The following is a 19,877-nucleotide window of genomic DNA, read 5'->3' on the forward strand; positions in this document are numbered from 1 at the left end:
AACGCCGAAATGAGACGGGACAGGCAGGTCCAAACGTCTCCCCGTCGCCCCGATAGCCCGGCCTCATTTTCAGATTATTCAACCCCAGATTATTCCCCGGTTAGACCCGGAGAATTCGGGTTTGACCCCGTGGATATCTCCCCAGCAGAAGAAGGCTTGGCGGACCAAGCGGTTAATCATTTTCTGGACTATCTGAACAGCGAAGAATTCTTAGATACAGTCGACGACATGTACCATACTTAATTCAACGATAAACTGTTCACCTAATATATTTCTAAAGCTAACCAAATATATTTCTAAAGGAAAAATCTAATATATATATATATACACTGCGATTTTGTATCCTCAACATAACCATAATAAACAGGGAAATTTTATAAAGGAATATAATAACAAGGATTCAACTCATATTTATTTGTCAACCTGAACACCTCAGAATAAGCTTCCTATAGATCCTAATCTCTCGGCGTCCCAGGGTATAGCCGGCGTGGCAGGTTGCCCTGAAAAACAAAATAGAGAGATATAATATTGTTCGTCCCTGCACGGTGCGCCCTGCAGAATCGTTGAATAAACGATCGAATAGGACGTAACAGGTCTCTTAAATCGTGCGATAAACGCGCTTCCCATCGAATTACATATTCCCGATTATCAGTTTTGCGGCCCGGGAACTCGATTAGAGAAACGATTGGCTAGAGGCGATCGAGGCATCAATCCATCGGACGCCGCTTGTCGCGAGCACGACATTGCTTACTCGCGAAGCAACGACCTCGGTCAACGACACGTCGCGGATCGCATACTAGCTGCAAGAGCGCGAGAACGCATTACCGCGAGGGATTCGACTCTTGGCGAAAGAGCAGCCGCTACGACTGTTTGGGCGGCAATGAAGGCAAAGACAAAACTCGGCATGGGGATGAAAAAGCCATCGACGACAAAGAGGAGGAAAAAACGAATACTTCCAGTAGCGAAACGCGGTGGTATTTTACCACTTTTACCGTTGTTGGGAGTTGTCGGTTCTTTGGCCGGCGGTGCGGCGGGAATCGCAAAGGCGGTAAACGATAGCAAGGCGACGCAACGTCAGCTGGAAGAGTTGCAGCGTCACAATCGCGCTATGGAAGGTCGCGGACTTTATCTCGCTCCGTACAAACGTGGACAGGGATTCTCAACAAAGTCTAAGAGAAAAAAAAACGTCGAAACAACATTAAAAATGCCTACGGGTGCGACAACTAACGTGCAATTGGAACAATTGGCGAAACGTATGCACATATCTTTCTTTAGAGGTGTTTTCATGCGCAATAATTTACCGATAAGCGGTGTACGACGAAACGAGAGCGGTATCGTCAATTTGGATGACGTTGATGGTCCCGGTACTCATTGGGTAGCGTACGCAAAGAGGGGAGATCGTGTCGTATATTTCGACAGTTTTGGAAATCTTCGACCACCCAAGGAACTTGTGCGATATTTCGGACGAGTGAAAATTGAATACAATTACGCATCTTATCAAAGTTACAATCAGAGCATCTGTGGACAGTTGTGTTTAAAATTTCTTCAAACAGTCGACGATCAATTTAAAGCCTAACAATCCATCGTCACGACTCAGTATTCGTTCGACATGTCACTGACACTTACGTTGACTGGTAGAAGCAGCGTTCTCGCTGTAAGCTATTTTCCCGCTATAGATTTGACCGATGCCGATTACGAGCTCGGATTAACTGATTTTGAAACTTATCATACGATTCCGAATGTAAATTTTTCGAATAATAAATTTTACTTTGGCAACGACGACAAGGAAATTACGATTCCCGAAGGATCGTACGAATTGCACGCTATAAATGACTATCTCAAACGCGCAATTTTGCAAGATGAACACCTTTCCAGAGATGTTGAAAACGATTATGATGAGGAATATCCAATAGCGCTCCGCACCAATCATAGCACGCTAAAGAGCGAAATCAAATGCGCCTAAAGAATAAACTTTACCAAACCTGACAATGTAGGATCCTTGCTTGGATTCTCGTCGAATCGTATATTGCAACCTCGCAAGTGGTACGAATCGGACGAACCAGTTAATATTATAAACGTAAATATTATTCGTATAGAATGTAACGTGACTACTGGTGCGTACAGCAATGGCATGCGCGTACACACGATACATGAATTTTCACCGAGCGTACCGCCAGGATATAAGATATCGGAAACGCCGGCACAGATCATTTATCTGCCGATCATCGTACGGAGCATTACGGATTTAACGATACGTATTGTGGATCGAAGAGGCCGATTGCTCGATTTTCGAGGAGAGGAAATTACCGTAAGATTGCATATACGGTGGCGACAAACATAGTATGCTCGTGCTGAACGAAACGGAGCACGCGAGAGACAATACTTTTACGAGGGACAATACTATTGCGGTATCGGGTGACAATAATAAGATAGCCGTTAAGAAGAAGCTGAGCGCGTTGAATCGTGAATTTTTAAAATCATTGGGATTCATCGTGCGAAAAGAATGATTGATATTTTGAATATCGCAGGTGAGCCAGTCTTTGACGATCGCATCGTCAAGATTGAGACTCATATATACAATCCGTACGCCAATACGACGCTTGGATATAGCGATGAGATACGAATACCTATACAACATCAGGATTTGTACACGTTACCGTGTGAAAGCTTTCATTACATCGAGGGAAGGTTTAATGTGCGTAAAGCGAATGAAGGTTGTATTGGGAAACAATTGCGCCGCATTCATGTTTGATGAGCTTCGATATGAACTCGATGGAGTAGAGATTGATCGCAATAGAAATGTTGGAATAACTTCAACGCTCAAAAATTATGTCTCTCTAACGCATCAGAAAAGTATAAACTTGAAGAACGCTGCGTGGAATTTGACCTACAACGGTGACAAAAATTATTTCAACTATTGCGTACCGCTCAATATGTTGCTGGGATTTTGCGAAGATTATAAACGCGTTGTGATTAATGCTCGTCACGAATTGATTCTGATACGTTCGCGCAACGATAATAATTGTCTATTCGGACATCCATCGTCGGAAGCTGAGATTGAATTACTCAAGATACAGTGGCGTATGCCTCATGTAATATTGAATGAGATTAATAAATTGTCGATGTTGCGAATGTTGGAAAGCGGACGATACTTGAACATGAGTTTCCGATCTTGGGATCTATACGAATTTCCTCTGCTGCATAGCACGACTAAGCATTCGTGGACCGTGAAAGCCGCCTCCCAGCTAGAGAAACCACTATACGTGATTTATGCACTGCAAACTGGTAAAAAGAATTCAGTGTCACAAGATGTTACATTATTCGATGACTGCAAATTGACCAACGTTAAACTCTATTTAAACTCGGAATTTTATCCCTACGATGATTTAAATTTAGATTTTGAAAAAAATAGATTCGCCGTCCTATTCGATATGTACTCTCGTTTTCACAAATCTTATTACGGATGCGATAACAGCACCACGCTATTAACTATTTCAAAGTTTCTACATTGCGGTCCTCTCGCGGTCATTGATTGCTCGCGACAAAACGAGTCTGTCAAAACTGCTACCGTGGACGTGAGAATAGACTTTGAATGCAGGGAAAATATACCGGCGAATACTACCGCCTATTGTCTCATCTTGCACGATCGGGTTGTCGAATATAATCCATTGACCAATGTAGTCCGCAAAATTACATAAGTCAGCAAATATCCCCTCCATTGCATATGAAAAAATATAAAAGATTGAGATGTTTGACGATCGACATCAGTCTGCGATCGGATCTTGTCATCATGGCTGTGCCAACGTTTGTGGATCTACAAGGATTTATCGTTGGGAAAAATTTTGTCGTGAAGGAAGCTGCGGTTCTGAGAAAGGGATCCGTACTTTCTCATTACATTTTTACATGTCCCGAACCATGGCACATGCTCACAAAATCTGAGAGATGTCAGGTTTTATGGCTGATGAAAAATCACCATGGATTATCGTGGAATGATGGACACGTTTCATATTGGAAGTCGAAACGTTTAATTACAACGGCGATGATGGGTGCAACGGGGGAGGATGATGATGCGTCACCTCTCGTGTACGTTAAAGGGCACGAAAAACGGCAATGGTTAGCCGATATACTGGACAATGATGCGAGAAACGATGTGATTATCGAAACTTTGGATGTAGACTATGAGGATGTAGCTTCTTTAAATAAGTTAGATGTTAAGAATACTATGCGTTGTGAAAATCATGTAAAAAATTGCGCTTTACAAAATGTATTTAAGATTTATAATTGGTGGTTGAAACACCATGATTCTTCGAATCCATATTTATAATAAATTGATGCGATATATTTTTATCGTCTTTCTTATTCTCTCTATTCTTTCCTTTTCCTTATCTATGTATGTGCGCAGTATCGTGTTTCCGTACGTGACACAGCTGCCACAGATATTGTATTTCGATACTACATTGTGGTACATAATAAGACATTTAAATATTTGTTTAATAATTGAATATAGTTTTGCGTTCAATTACCGTTCAATTCCGTTCTATTACCGTTCAATTCCGTTCGATGACCGTTCATTTCCGTTCGATGACCGTTCAATTACCGTTCGATGACCGTTCAACGAGCGTTCGTTTCCGTTCGACGGGCGTTCGATGACCGTTCATTTCCGTTCGACGGGCGTTCGTTTCCGTTCGACGAGCGTTCGATGACCGTTCATTTCCGTTCGACGGGCGTTCGTTTCCGTTCGACGGGCGTTCAATTACCGTTCAATTCCGTTCGATTACCGTTCAATTCCGTTCGATGACAGTTCATTTCCATTCGATGACCGTTCGATGACCGTTCAACAGGCGTTCGTTTCCGTTCGACGATCGTTCGTTTCCGTTCGACGGGCGTTCAATTACCGTTCGATAGCCGTTCGACAGTCTTTCGTTTCCGTTCGATGACCGTTCAACGGGCGTTCGTTTCCGTTCGACGGGCGTTCGTTTCCGTTCGATGACCGTTCAATTACCGTTCGATGACTGTTCAACGGACGTTCGTTTCCGTTCGACGATCGTTCGTTTCCGTTCGACGGGCGTTCGTTTCCGTTCGATGGGCGTTCAATTACCGTTCGATAGCCGTTCGCCAGTCGTTCATTTCCGTTCGATGACCGTTCGACGGTCGTTCATTTCCGTTCGATGACCGTTCAATTATCGTTCGATAGCCGTTCGATGACCGTTCATTTCCGTTCGACGAGTGTTCGTTTCCGTTCGACAGTCGTTCGATTATTATATTTTTATTTTCTTATTATATACTTTTTCTTATATTATTATTATATTATTATTAAATATTATTAAATATTATTTTATTAGACACACACACACACACAATTGTATTACACACATTTTAAAATAAATTTTGATTGAAAAAAAATGTGTTATTTACTCTCCTCTCCTTGCGTTCCCATCCCTTGCGTCTCTCTTGTGCTAGTTGTAAGTATAGCGATATCGTTCTCTCTCGTACGCGTTGTTCTCGCGCTATTATCGTTCTCTCTTTCGTACGCGCTATCGTTCTCTCTCTTGCGCTAGTTGTAAGTATAGCGATATCGTTCTCTCTTTCGTGCGCGTTGTCTTGCGCTATGATTCTCTCTCGCACGCGTTGTTCTCGCGCTATTATCGTTCTAAGTCTCGCGATATTATAGTTCTCTCTCGCACGCGTTGCTCTTGCAATATCGTTCTCTTTCGTACGCGTTGTTCGCGATATTATCGTTCTCTCTCATTCATATGCTCGTCGCTATCACTCACTCACTCACTTACCTTTGCGTCATCCTTCTCCCACCTATGCAGCATCTTACAATGCGTCGTCCTTGTCACACGTTGATGTCATCCTTGTCACACTGTCCTCTTCACACACACTTAGCGCTATCCTTTCCCACACGTAGCGCTATTCTTCTCACACCACCGTCTTCTTTCCGCGGATCCCCCTTCTCCTCGCGGACCCCCTCGTCCATCGGTCGCGCCGCGGATCCCCCCTACCCGCGCGGAACCCCTCATCCATCGCTCGCGCCGCGGATCCCCCCCTACCCGCGCGGACCCCCTCGTCCATCGCTCGCGCCGCGGATCCCCCTTCCCCGCACGTGATGCCCCCCCGCGCGTCGTTTCCCCCCGCGCGACGTCCCCCCTCGTGACGTCATCCCCGCGTGACGTCATCCCCCGCATGACGTCATTACCCGCGTGACGTCACCCCCCGCCGCGGTTCCCCCTCGCCCCTCACTCCCCCCCCTCGGAGCCCCTGGGTTAGAACTCTCCTAGTATCACTACTTATGACTAATTATATGTATATAAATACATTTGTATTTTATATATACATACATGTACATATTTATACATATCTATACATATAAATACCTCTTCTAATCTTTCTCTGTCAATCTTCCGTTTTTTCTCTTTTAAATCTTTTTCTTTTACGAATCTTTTTTCTTCTTTCTATTTTTTCTCTGTCTTTTTTTTTTCTCTTTTTTAAGCAAAGTTTTCGGCTTCTTTAACTCTAAATAAAAAGTAAAAATGTTAATAATATTACTTTTTAATATTCACTTATAATTTCATTCTTTTTCTCTCTTTTTTTTCATTTTTCTTTCTCATATCTCTTAATCTCCAAATAAAGAAAAAAAAGGCGCATTATGTATATGTAACATATATATAAAATATATGTATATATATGTATATGTTTTATTGCTTGTGTCAATCTTTTTATCATGCGGGAGATTACCGACTGCATAATAAATTGATCAGTACATAAATGTAAAACAACATTTTAATTCACCTTTACTGGAATAAAGTTTTACATATGCAGCAAAATTTTATAAAAAATTGCTATATAAATCGAATTAAAGGTTTATTATTAACATTTATTAATTAGTCTTTATGAAGTACTTAAATTTCTAAGACCAAAAATAAAAAATCAATTTTTAAAAATCAATTTTATTATACTATGCTCTAGGAAAACAAAGTATATGGTATATGTGATCTTTTTTAAGTATAACATATATTAATTTAATTGTTTATGATAAAGTAAAGGATATTTGATTCTGCCTCTCAGAAAATAACAGGCAAATAAAATTAAGTATAAATCAATATGATAACTAACAAATAATTTCAAGTATCAAATTCTTTGTTCATAAATGACGAAAACATCAATTAAATTAAATGGGTCAATATCTATATGTGTATATACATATAAATACATATAAATACCTTTTTCAATCTTTCTCTGTCAATTTTTCTCCTTTTCTCTTTTTAATCTATTCTTTTTCTTACGAATCTTTTTTTTCCTCTTTTTTTCTTTCTTTATTTGGCTTTCTCTTGGTCTTCTTTTTCTTTTCTCTTTTATAAACAAGTTTCAAAATTCTTTTATTCTAAATAAAAAGCAAAAATGTTAGTAATATATTTTCAATATTCTTTTATTATTTCATTTCTTTCTTTCTTTCTTTCATCTTTCTTTCTTATATATATATATATATATATATATGATTAAAAGAGAAAGGGCGGGAGAGAGAGAATGAGATTGAAAGATACATATAGATATATATATATATATATATATATCCCTATATACAGGGTGTCCCGAAACTAACGCTTGATATTTTAAAGGCAGATTCTCTGGCCAATTTAAAAACGATTTTTCTTCAGTAAAAATGTCGAGGGAGATCATTATTTTTTGCATATTTCCAATTTTTGTCATCCTGTATCTTTCTAACTAAGCCTTAAATTAAAATTCTATTAAAGTAAACTCTACCTAAAATTAACTAAAGAATGTGACTTTATTAATATTTTATTCCCATAAGCCTTAGTTTGCGAAAAACCCTTTATTTTCAATCGTTTATAACTCGAAAACTATTAGTGCCGCGACAATTTCGCTGAGGAAAAATCGTTTTTAAATTGGCCAGAGAATCTGCCTTTAAAATATCAAGCGTTAGTTTCGGGACACCCTGTATACACATCTATAAATATATATATATATATATATATATATATATATATATATACATAAAAATACATACTTTTCTTTATTTCTCCTTTCTGTTTCTCTTTTTCAATCTCTCTCAATCTTCCTTGCAATCTTCTGCTTTCCTATGTTTTTCTTCCTCCTCTTTCAACAAATTTCAACTTCCCCTTAACTCTAAAAAAAGCAAAATCCATATTTATCAATAATATTTGTTAACAATATTTAACTATCTTTCTCTTATCTCTCTCTGTCTTATCTTTATTTTTTATATTTGTTATAATTACTTATATACAAATACATACATACACATACCTATATTTATGATCCTATACATTTTAAATAAATACCTTTCACAATTAGACCTCTTTTTCTCTTCTTTCTTCTTTCTCGTCTTTATTAATCTTCTCTCACAATTGACAATTAAATAGTCATAAACCAAGTAAACCAAGTCAGATAACACGAATGAAATAAGTCACAGCAAACTTGACAGTTAATCAATATCGCGGAAAAGTGAAAATGCAGTTATTACCCTAGTTACCACATTTTATTTTAATAATTTAGTACACCAGTTATTGTGTCTCTCTAAAAAATCAGTTAATTAGAAAAATAAGTAGTAAAGATGCCGAAAAAGCTGCAGGAAACGTCCACAAATAAAATGCAAATTGTAAGTACGAATTTTTATTGAATATTTTAATATTTTTACACATAAATATACAGGGTGACCCATTTTAACTTAGGCAGCCAAATAACTCGAAAAATAAGTAAGATAGAGAAAAATGTTTTAGACAAAAGTTGTATGGTTTCGAGGGGGCCATAAGATGGTATCATTGGTTTGACCTTGAAGAGTCATTTGAAGGTCACGTGAAGGTCACTTCAATTTTTTTAAATGGAATACCCTATATATTTTTGTACATTCTTGTAGCTTATTTCGAGAGCTTTCCAAAACACTATAATTAAGTACCTTTCCGTTAAGTACTTTTTGAGTTATGATGCTTGAAATAATTTCTTAATTTTACATAAATCGTAAAATATCTTGTAAAATATTCATTTTTCGATTATCTTACCTTAATACTTTTATGTACAAAATAATGAGAGGAATCAATTGGTGTAAAGAAAACACATAGTTGTTTTTAAGAAAAAATATGGAATTGTTAATTGCAAATTACATATTTTTTCTTCGAAACAACTATGTGTTTTCTTTACACCAATTGATTCCTCTCATTATTTTGTACATAAAACTATTAAGGTAAGGTAATCGAAAAATGAATATTTTACAAGATATTTTACGGTTTATGTAAAATTAAGAAATTATTTCAAGCCTCATAACTCAAAAAGTACTTAACGAAAATGTACTTAATTATAGTGTTTTGGAAAGCTCTCGAGATGAGCTACAAGAATGTACAAAAATATATAGGATGTTCCATTTAAAAAAATTGAAGTGACCTTCACGTGACCTTCAAATGACTCTTCAAGGTCAAACCAATGATACCATCTTATGGCCCCCTCGAAACCATACAACTTTTGTCTAAAACATTTTTCTCTATCTTGCTTATTTTTCGAGTTATTTGGCTGCCTAAGTTAAAATGGGTCACCCTGTATACATATATACGCACACACGCAAATATACGCAAGCATGCACATGCACGCACGAACACACGCACGTTCGCACGCGCACGCACACACAAACACACACACGCACGCACGTACGCATACATTCACGCCCGCACGCACACACAACGCACGCACGCACGCACACATTTACGCATGCAACCACGCACACACACACAACACGCATCCCAAACACACATATACATACCCACGCAGAAAGAACGCACATGCACGCACGTACGCACACACGCACGTTCGCACGCACACAAACACACACGCACGCACACAAACACACACGCACGCATTTACGCAGGCACGCACGCAACACACACGTACGCACACACACACACACACACACACACAACACGCATCCCAAACGCACATATACATACACACGCAAAAAGAATTTCAGAAAAATATTAATTTAAATTTTTTTAGGAAGAGAATTTTGAAGAAATAAGTCTCGCCACCGAAAATGAGGTTTTAAAAGTAGAGGTGGCAGATTTGCAACGTAAATTGGCAGCTGCAATGATAAAAAACCAACAGCAACAAGAACAGCTGCTCCACAGACAAAATCCAGCTTCTCTGCAAGCTCCGCAACCTCCGCAAGCTGAGCTGTTTAAACAGGCTCAGTCGTCACAATCAGGCAGTACCAATCAAGCATATGAAATGCAATCTCCGCCGACAACTAAAAATAAATGTTAGAATAAAAGTTGATTTTAAGAAAAATATTAAATAATATATAATTATATAATATAAAAAATAAGTAATAATAGAGTAAATAATAATAATAAAATAATAATAATTAAATAAATATAATAATAAATAAATAATAATAACAAATACTAATAATAAATAATGAATAAATAAATAATAATAATAATAATAATAAAGTAAATATAGTAATAAATAATATTAATAAATTATAATATAATATAAAATATAATAATAATAATAATAATTACAACATTAATAATAGTAATGATAGCAATATTAATAATATAATAGTAGTGATAAAAAAATCAATACTGAAATTTAAAAAAATAAATAATGATATAAATAATATAAATAAAAGAAATAATAATATAAATAATATAAATAAGAGAAATAATAATAAAAAAAAGAAAGAAATAATAATAAAAATATAAAGAATGTAAATAAAATAAGTAATAAGAATATAAATATATAAATACATAAATATGTAAATAAATAATAATAACAACATTAATAATAATATAATAGTAATGATAGCAATATTAATAATATAATAGTAATGATAAAAAAATAAATAATCAAATAAATAAAAAAAAATAATGATATAAATAATATAAAAAATATAAATAATATAAATAAAAGAAATAATAATAAAAATATAAATAATATAAATAAAAGAAATAATAAAAATATAAATAATATAAATAAAAGAAATAATAATAAAAATATAAAGAATGTAAATAAAATAAATAATAAAAATATAAATATATAAATACATAAATATGTAAATAAATAATAATAACAACATTAATAATAATATAATAGTAATGATAGCAATTTTAATAATGTAATAGTAATGATAATAATATTAATAATAATAAATGTAAGTGTGAAAATTTTAGAAAGCAATTTATAAAAATATAAATAAATATAAATAATAATATAAATACTATAAAATAATATAAAAGAATATAAATATAAATATATAATATATATATAATATAAACATATAAATAATATAAATAAAAGAAATAATAAAAATATAAATAATGTGAATGAAAGAAATAATAAAAATATAAATATATAAATACATAAATATGTAAATACATAATCCTTTAACATATTATATATTAATTATTAATTTTTAGTAAAACATAAAACTGCCCGTTGGAATCGAGGAGGTCGTGGACGTGGTCGCGGACGTGGACGCGGACGTGGACGTGGAGGTGGACGTGGAGGATGTGTTACATTATATTTTAATATGTGGTAATGTATACAAATATTTTATAATTTATTAATAACTTATATACATATATGTACACACACACACACACACACACACATATATATATATATATTTCTTTAAACTTTGTTACAGATGTGATGCTCCCAAGCAGAAGCTGCCAATTAACGTTTCCCCAAAAAATTGAGGAATTAATATTAATAAATCATTTTAAAACAGTTTAAAATTATAAATTATAAAAATAATAATATTATAATAATAATCTTAATAAATTAGTGAGAAATAAAAAAAATAAATAAAAAAAAATAAAAAAATAAAAAAAAGTTGTCTCTTTCTTTAAAATTGAATTTCCTCCCTCCCTCCTTCTCTTACCCTCTCTCTCTCTCTCTCTCTCTCTCTCTCTCTGTCTCTCTCTCTCATAATTTATATTATATATTTATTATTCTCATAATTTATATTATATATTTATTATTTATTCTATAAATTTCCTCCCTCCCGCCTTCTCTTACCCTCTCTCTCTCTCTCTGTCTCTCTCTCTCTCTCTCTCATAATTTATATTATATATTTATTATTTATTCTTTATTATTATTTAACTTATTAATTAATAATTATTATCATTATTTATTATTTAATTTGACATTACTCAAAATACGATTATTAATAATAATTAAATAAAATAGAAATAGAAAAAGATAAAAATTATTTATTTATTATTTAACTTGCACTTTATTATTATTTATCACTTCTCAAAATGCGGTTAATGATATATCATGTCACTAATAACACATATGACACATGTCAAATATCGCAAAGTGTCGCTAGCGCAATCTTCTTTCGAGAGTAGGAAATGTACGTTTTCTCTTTCTATGTGTTGTGTACATGTACGTTGATGACCATGACGATGATAAAGACGTTTCTTAATTGAAAATTTTCAGATTTCGACTTTGCGTTATAATATCTCCGTTTATAGATCACGAAGTGCAAAAATAAAGATACTTTCTTTATACAATTCAAACTCGCTCTATCGATTAAGGCTAGTAAGAATTCGATCCGTTCAGCCGTTATTGAAATCCGATAATCTGAGTTACTCTCAACTGTCCGACTCGCGTATAGATACACGGAGTGCCGCGCGAATGCTTCGCATGAACTTGGCGCGAGACACTACCGTGTCTCTTGATCAGCAGGCTCTACCCGATTTCTGCCGACAATTTGATATCAAATTTCATTGCGCAGATCCTGCTCGGTTTTTGTTATCAATCTGCTGTCAAAATTGCACCGCACAGATCCTGCTCGGTTTCTGCAATCAATGTGCCGTGAGTTACATCAGCAGGCTCTACCCGATTTCTGCCGACAATTTGATATCAAATTTCATTGCGCAGATCCTGCTCGATTTTTGTTATCAATCTGCTGTCAAAATTGCGCTGCACAGATCCTGCTCGGTTTCTGCCATCATTTGTGCCGTCAATTATATCAACACGTTCTGCTCGGTTTCTATTGACGATCTGTTGTCCAGTTATGTGAACAGATTTTGTTGTATGTCTGCTGACATGCTGGCAACATGATCGAATATATCAATTCCTCTATGCAAACTGTAGTCTTTCTGCCTTTAAAATTTGTAATGGGTGTTTGACGAAAATCTGTTCTAACAGATTTGGCTATCTGGGTTGATACTAAGATTTTTAATTAACATAATAATACAATTTGGTCTTAAATTCATGAGGAGGAAAATTTGGTGGAGATAAACTATTTAAATACTCTGGTAACAAAGCTTCACCAATGTCACCATTATCACCACAATTTACAGTACTGTCTATACTTGTATAAATTCGTTCATTAGTTATATCTAATAATTCTACAACTTTTTTATTGATTTCGTCTACATCAATATTTCTTGCAGAAAGTATTGCACATTTTGCCATTTTATTAAATTCCTTTTTTCGTATTAAATCACCAAAAATATCTTCCACAATATCAACATGAATCGGAGCTATACAACATTCAGGAATTTTTGTATATTATCATTGGAATCATTTAATAGACCATCTCCCATATCCAACAGATATTTTGCAAATTCAATTTCTTCCGGGAAAACTCGCATATTTTGTTTTAAAGAATAGTTTATGAAATATTTCCAAAGAGAACTAAACTTGATAGAAAGATTTACAATTTCACTTCGAGTACCACGAATTTTAATAGGTAAAAGTTGTCTGAAATCACTACCCAATAAAACAATTTTTCCGCCAAATGGTAAATCATTATTCATAATGTCACGCAATGTTCGATCCATAATTTCTAAAGCATATCGTGGTGCCATTGGTGCTTCATTCCAAATATAAATATCTATTTCTTTCAAATACTGAGCTTCCTTTGATTGTATTTTAATAGAAGAAGATGAATCAGCAAATAACGAAACCGGCAATCCAAATGTTTTATGCACAGTTTTTCCAGCAGGCAATAACGTAGCTGCAATACCAGTAAAAGCCATCGTACATACGTATTTATTTCTAATTTTAGCTAAATGATAAATAGTTGTATAAATAAAAGTTTTACCTGATCCACCCGGACCATCGATATAAAAACAATTGTTATTATTATTATTATTATTATTATTATTATCTAATTTACTTAATACAAGATCAACTATTTCTTTTTGCTTATCATTTAACTGTTTATAGTGTTTAGTACCAATTTCCATAGATTGTCCAAGACTTGTATAATCATTTTCTTCGTTATTTTCTGTTAATTGGTTCATTTGTGGAAAATCAGCAAAACTTTTACCTTCAGTACAAAGTATACTATTAATCTGCATATATGCTTTCTTTTTTCCTTCTAAGATATCAAAATATCGACAGTAATCCTCAGACAGTGCTACTTTAAAATCTTCCCATAACTCTTTTGGATGTAATGGCTGACAATGTAATAATATACGTGCAAATAATCTACGAAGTTGTCCTGGCATCATCCATCCAACAGCTTCATTCATAGCTTGTTTCCATTCATCATCATCTTCTATTAAACCTAAAGCCAAACATATAGCTGAAAACGAATCATAAAATTGTCCATTTACAGTTCTTAAATCATTAAAACTTGTAGCTCCCTTTACTGTGAGTAATAATAATCGAAATAAATGAAATAAATGATAATAAATAAAATAATGATAATAAATGAAATAATTCTGTTTATGTTGGACTAACAGAATACATTCGTCTTACGCAATTATAATGACTTTTGCGTTTTACCCAACGTGATATATTTCTGTTATTAATTTTCTCTTTTTTAAATGTATAATAACATGGAATTTCTACATATAAATATTGTCTTGCTTCTTCATCACGTAAATACAATGAGAAGTAATTTATTAACATAGTAACTTGATTTAAAGCAACAGTCATTGCGTCTTCAGTCATTTTATTTTCAATTATAATATTATATTCATTAGGAAGATGGACTGGCAAACGTATTATACTATGACTTTTATCCTGTAATTTTTTACCAAGAATACGCCAAGTAGCTTCTACAGGTCCAACATAACGAGCTTCGATATAATTATGTATCTCATCACGATCAATAATTACATTTTCTGTTATTGGTTCAATAGTTATAGCAGCATCATGTCCTTTATAAATATATTTATACAAATAATTTAACTGATTTAATACTTGAAACTACTTCAACATTAATATGAGAATTAAATATAATCGATAAAATAGGACAATATGGAACAACGTAACGATTATCAACTATACAGGGCGATCCTGAAAAACGTTATGTCTTTAAAATGACGTATTCCTGACACCATTCTAAGACAATTTTTCCTTTACCAAAATTTGATTTGAAGCGTAGTTTTTGAATTATGAGCAAAAATAGTTAGTAAATCACGCGTCGGGTACAGAAGGCAGGCAGGAGCGGCGCGGCGTGCCGCGAGCGCGGGCGCAGCTGACCGCCCGACGGGTGATTATCACCGCATGAGTCGCTAACTATTTTATCTTATAACATAAAATTATGCTTTAAATAAAATTTTGGTAAAGAAGAAAATGTCTTAGAATTACGTCAGAATTACGTGTTCCTTAAAAAAACGTTATTTTAATAATGAAAAGTTGTTCCGGATCGCCGGCCGTCCGACGTTGCAATCAGCTGATTGCTACACGCGATGTGTGTATGGCGGAGTGTGTGCGTAAGAGAGAGAGAGAAAGAGAGAGAGAGAGAGAGGGAGGGTAGGAGGGACAGACATTCATACACACGCACGCACTTTTTTCTCGCTCTCTTTCTCTCTTTTACGCAACACTCATACACTCCCTCATTCAGTCTCTCACTCACACTCTCTCGGTCACTCACTCACTCACTCACTCACCTGCTTACTCACTCACCTTGTAGCAGCGTAGCGAATCTTCATGCTATGTATTGTTGTTATCTGCTGCACGGTTATGATTGCTAGAGATGCGCGACACATCGAAATTTTTTCGATTATTAATCTCACACTCGATTGACACAATACAGATTACACGATAACGAGTTTACTGTTTATTCACTCACTATTGATTTATCGATACCAAAAATTACTTTCAAAGAAACGCGAATGCAAACAACACATGACTCGACGCGAAGCGACGGACTGCGGAGACTGCGCGACCACAAGAGTTATGTTGCCAGAAACGCGACACGCGACATCTAACAAACGACTTGCGCGTGGCGCGTGATTGACGCGAGATAAGACGAACGATCGGCTAAAACCTTCGCATTGCGAATGCGGTAGAAAACATGAAACGTATAATGACATACTTAAAAAATTAATTATTTATTATAAATAATAACTATTTCTAATTATAATAAATAATTATTATTTACTCAATCACGCGCCACGCGCAAGTCGTTTGTTAGATGTCGCGTGTCGCGTTTCTGGCAACATAACTCTTGTGGTCGCGCAGTCTCCGCGGTCCGTCGCTTCGCGTCGAGTCATGTGTTGTTTGCATTCGCGTTTCTTTGAAAGTAATTTTTGGTATCGATAAATCAATAGTGAGTGAATAAACAGTAAACTCGTTATCGTGTAATCTGTATTGTGTCAATCGAGTGTGAGATTAATAATCGAAAAAATTTCGATGTGTCGCGCATCTCTAGCAATCATAACCGTGCAGCAGATAACAACAATACATAGCATGAAGATTCGCTACGCTGCTACAAGGTGAGTGAGTAAGCAGGTGAGTGAGTGAGTGAGTGACCGAGAGAGTGTGAGTGAGAGACTGAATGAGAGAGTGTATGAGTGTTGCGTAAAAGAGAGAAAGAGAGCGAGAAAAAAGTGCGTGCGTGTGTATGAATGTCTGTCCCTCCTACCCTCCCTCTCTCTCTCTCTCTCTTTCTCTCTCTCTCTTACGCACACACTCCGCCATACACACATCGCGTGTAGCAATCAGCTGATTGCAACGTCGGACGGCCGGCGATCCGGAACAACTTTTCATTATTAAAATAACGTTTTTTTAAGGAACACGTAATTCTGACGTAATTCTAAGACATTTTCTTCTTTACCAAAATTTTATTTAAAGCATAATTTTATGTTATAAGATAAAATAGTTAGCGACTCATGCGGTGATAATCACCCGTCGGGCGGTCAGCTGCGCCCGCGCTCGCGGCACGCCGCGCCGCTCCTGCCTGCCTTCTGTACCCGACGCGTGATTTACTAACTATTTTTGCTCATAATTCAAAAACTACGCTTCAAATCAAATTTTGGTAAAGGAAAAATTGTCTTAGAATGGTGTCAGGAATACGTCATTTTAAAGACATAACGTTTTTCAGGATCGCCCTGTATATCCACCAGGACGTTTAAAATTTTTATCATTATTTCGTCGACGATAATAAGGATAAGCATCTTCATCGATTCTAGTCTCTTCCAAATAAGGTTTCGGATAATGTTTCGAACATTTTTCATCTACTAAACACCAATCACCACAAGGTCCATAAATCATATGTCTCATAACTATATCATGTAAGATTCGATTTTCACATGGATCAGGAATTTCAGCAGAAATAAATTTATCAACGATCTGTGGAGTTGTTATTTTAAAATTATATTTTAATGTAATCAGTATATGAACATGTGGCAACCCACGTTTTTAAAATTCAATAACGTATACACAAACGCTGCTACTTCACCAAAAAACTTTTGCTTAACAATCAAATCAATTAAATAATCCTTTTTAATGTTAAAAACACGAGCACATATATCAGGTCTATCACAAGCTTGTTGACCAGGCAAAAGATTTTCCTCAATTTCACGCCATTTTGGATTGCAAGTCATAGTAATAAACAGGTCTGGTTTACCAAATTTACTAACAATTACCATAGCATCTTGATAATGTTGTAACATATTACGTGGTGATCCAGTAAACGTAGACGGAAGTATAACCATTTTTCCAACACGACCATTTAAGTTATTTGCTGTAGTTTGTAGATAATCTCCTAAACCTTGATATGTTTCAATACGTAATTCTTTTTGATGAGCTTTGCAATAATCAATTCTATCTTTTTCCATTTTTACATAATTATCTACGAGCCACTGTTGAAATAGACGACGACCTAATATAAAAACATGAAATTCATTACGAATAGCTATGCGATATTTAATATATTGTCCTCTAGTTATTTGTTTATTACTATTTAATTTTGTTAAATGACAATGCCATCCTTGAGTACCATATAATGGATAAAACAATGGATATATCCATGGTTCGACATTAGGATCCATAATACTAACTTTTTCCAAAGTTTTAGTATTTTTGTTACGTATTGTAACGTAGGATTCTGGAATTTCTCCATCAGCAGTGGTAGAAAAAATAGCAGCAACTTCATTAGTTCTTTGAAAATTATAACGACGTCGATCCATTCCTGATTTTAAAGTAAATAATAATTGTAATTCTGGTAACAATTGACCTGATTCTATTGCTAATTGCCGTTGATTTTCTAATTCTTCACCCATCATTTGATATGACTGTGCAAATATATTATTATTTCGCATTATACATTCAAGATTTTGTAAAGTTTCAATATTTAAATGTGAATTCTGATTAAGACGATGATTTATCGCTTCATTTGAATCCATAATAAATAGTTGACCATAAGTAGGAGTTTCATTTTCTGCAGCATATAATGCTGTATTAATTTGATAATAAATCTGCCCTTGTATCTTAAAACAATATGGACCAGGTCGTCTATTTTAAAAGTTAATTAACTTAGCGTTAAATGATGCAAATGAAAATGAACTATTATAACTACGAATATGTTGAAAAAAATTATTAGATTTTACATGAGTTCCTTTGAACAAAGAATAAAGAAATTGAGGAAATTTAGGTAATGGCTGAAGATATATTGCACCATAATTACAACAATCATGAAATGAATTTCCTTTATTAGATATTTTTTCAGCGGCGAAATGTTTTGCATTACAATGAATACAACATACATCTATAGAACCAATATAATATTCTTCTATATTATCCATTAATGTTATGTTATTTATATTTAACTGTGGCTGTTTTTTTTTCGTAATCGATATTGATATTGATATTCTGTATGTTTTTGATGTAATGAAATAGCATGTGTTGTTGCACGATTATTATGTATTTCACTAACAATTGCAAGATTAATAACATTATATCCTTGATTAATTTTATTTTGTAAACTACTATTATTATTTTTTGCTTTCATAGCTAGTCGACGCTGACGTTTCGAAGAAAAAATATGTAATTTGCAATTAACAATTACGTATTTTTTCTTCGAAGCAACTATGTGTTTTCTTTACATCAATTGATTCCTCTCATTATTTTGTACATAAAAAAATTAATGTAAGAAAATCGAAAAATGAATATTTTACAAGATATTTTACGGTTTATGTAAAGTTAAGAAATAATTTCAAGCCGTATAATTCAAAAAGTACTTGAGAGAAAAATATTTTATTATAGTGTTTTGGTAAGCCCTTGAGATAAGCTACAAGAATGTGCAATAAAATATAGGGAGTTCCATTTAAGAAATTGACGGTGACCTTCACGTGACCTTGACAACACTTTTCAAGGTCATACTGATATCGGCATGTAATACGACACTTGAAACCTTACAACTTTTGTCTGAAATATTTTTGTCTGCCGCGCTCAGTTTTTGAGATATTCGGCTGATACGGGTGGTCTGCGACACCCTGTATATCTACACTTTTACATTATATATCTTACATTATATATACTTTATAAATTTAATAAAATACATAAACAAACAAAAACAATATAATAAAATAATACGATAAAAAAAAGAAACAAAATGGAAATAATGAAGAAAATATATTAAAATATAAATTTTA

At 34.4% G+C, this 19,877-nt stretch overlaps 1 pseudogene; it reads right to left on the minus strand.

The window, feature by feature from the left end:
* Window positions 1-13,052: 13,052 nt before the first annotated feature.
* Window positions 13,053-18,506, minus strand: LOC145964840 (uncharacterized; annotated as a pseudogene).
* Between the last annotated feature and the right edge of the window lie 1,371 nt (window positions 18,507-19,877).

Source organism: Camponotus vicinus, unplaced genomic scaffold, assembly GCF_025532165.1.
Source record: "Camponotus vicinus isolate PSW18456_S1 unplaced genomic scaffold, iyCamVici1.0 SCAF_14, whole genome shotgun sequence".
Taxonomy (NCBI): Eukaryota; Metazoa; Arthropoda; class Insecta; order Hymenoptera; family Formicidae; genus Camponotus; species Camponotus vicinus.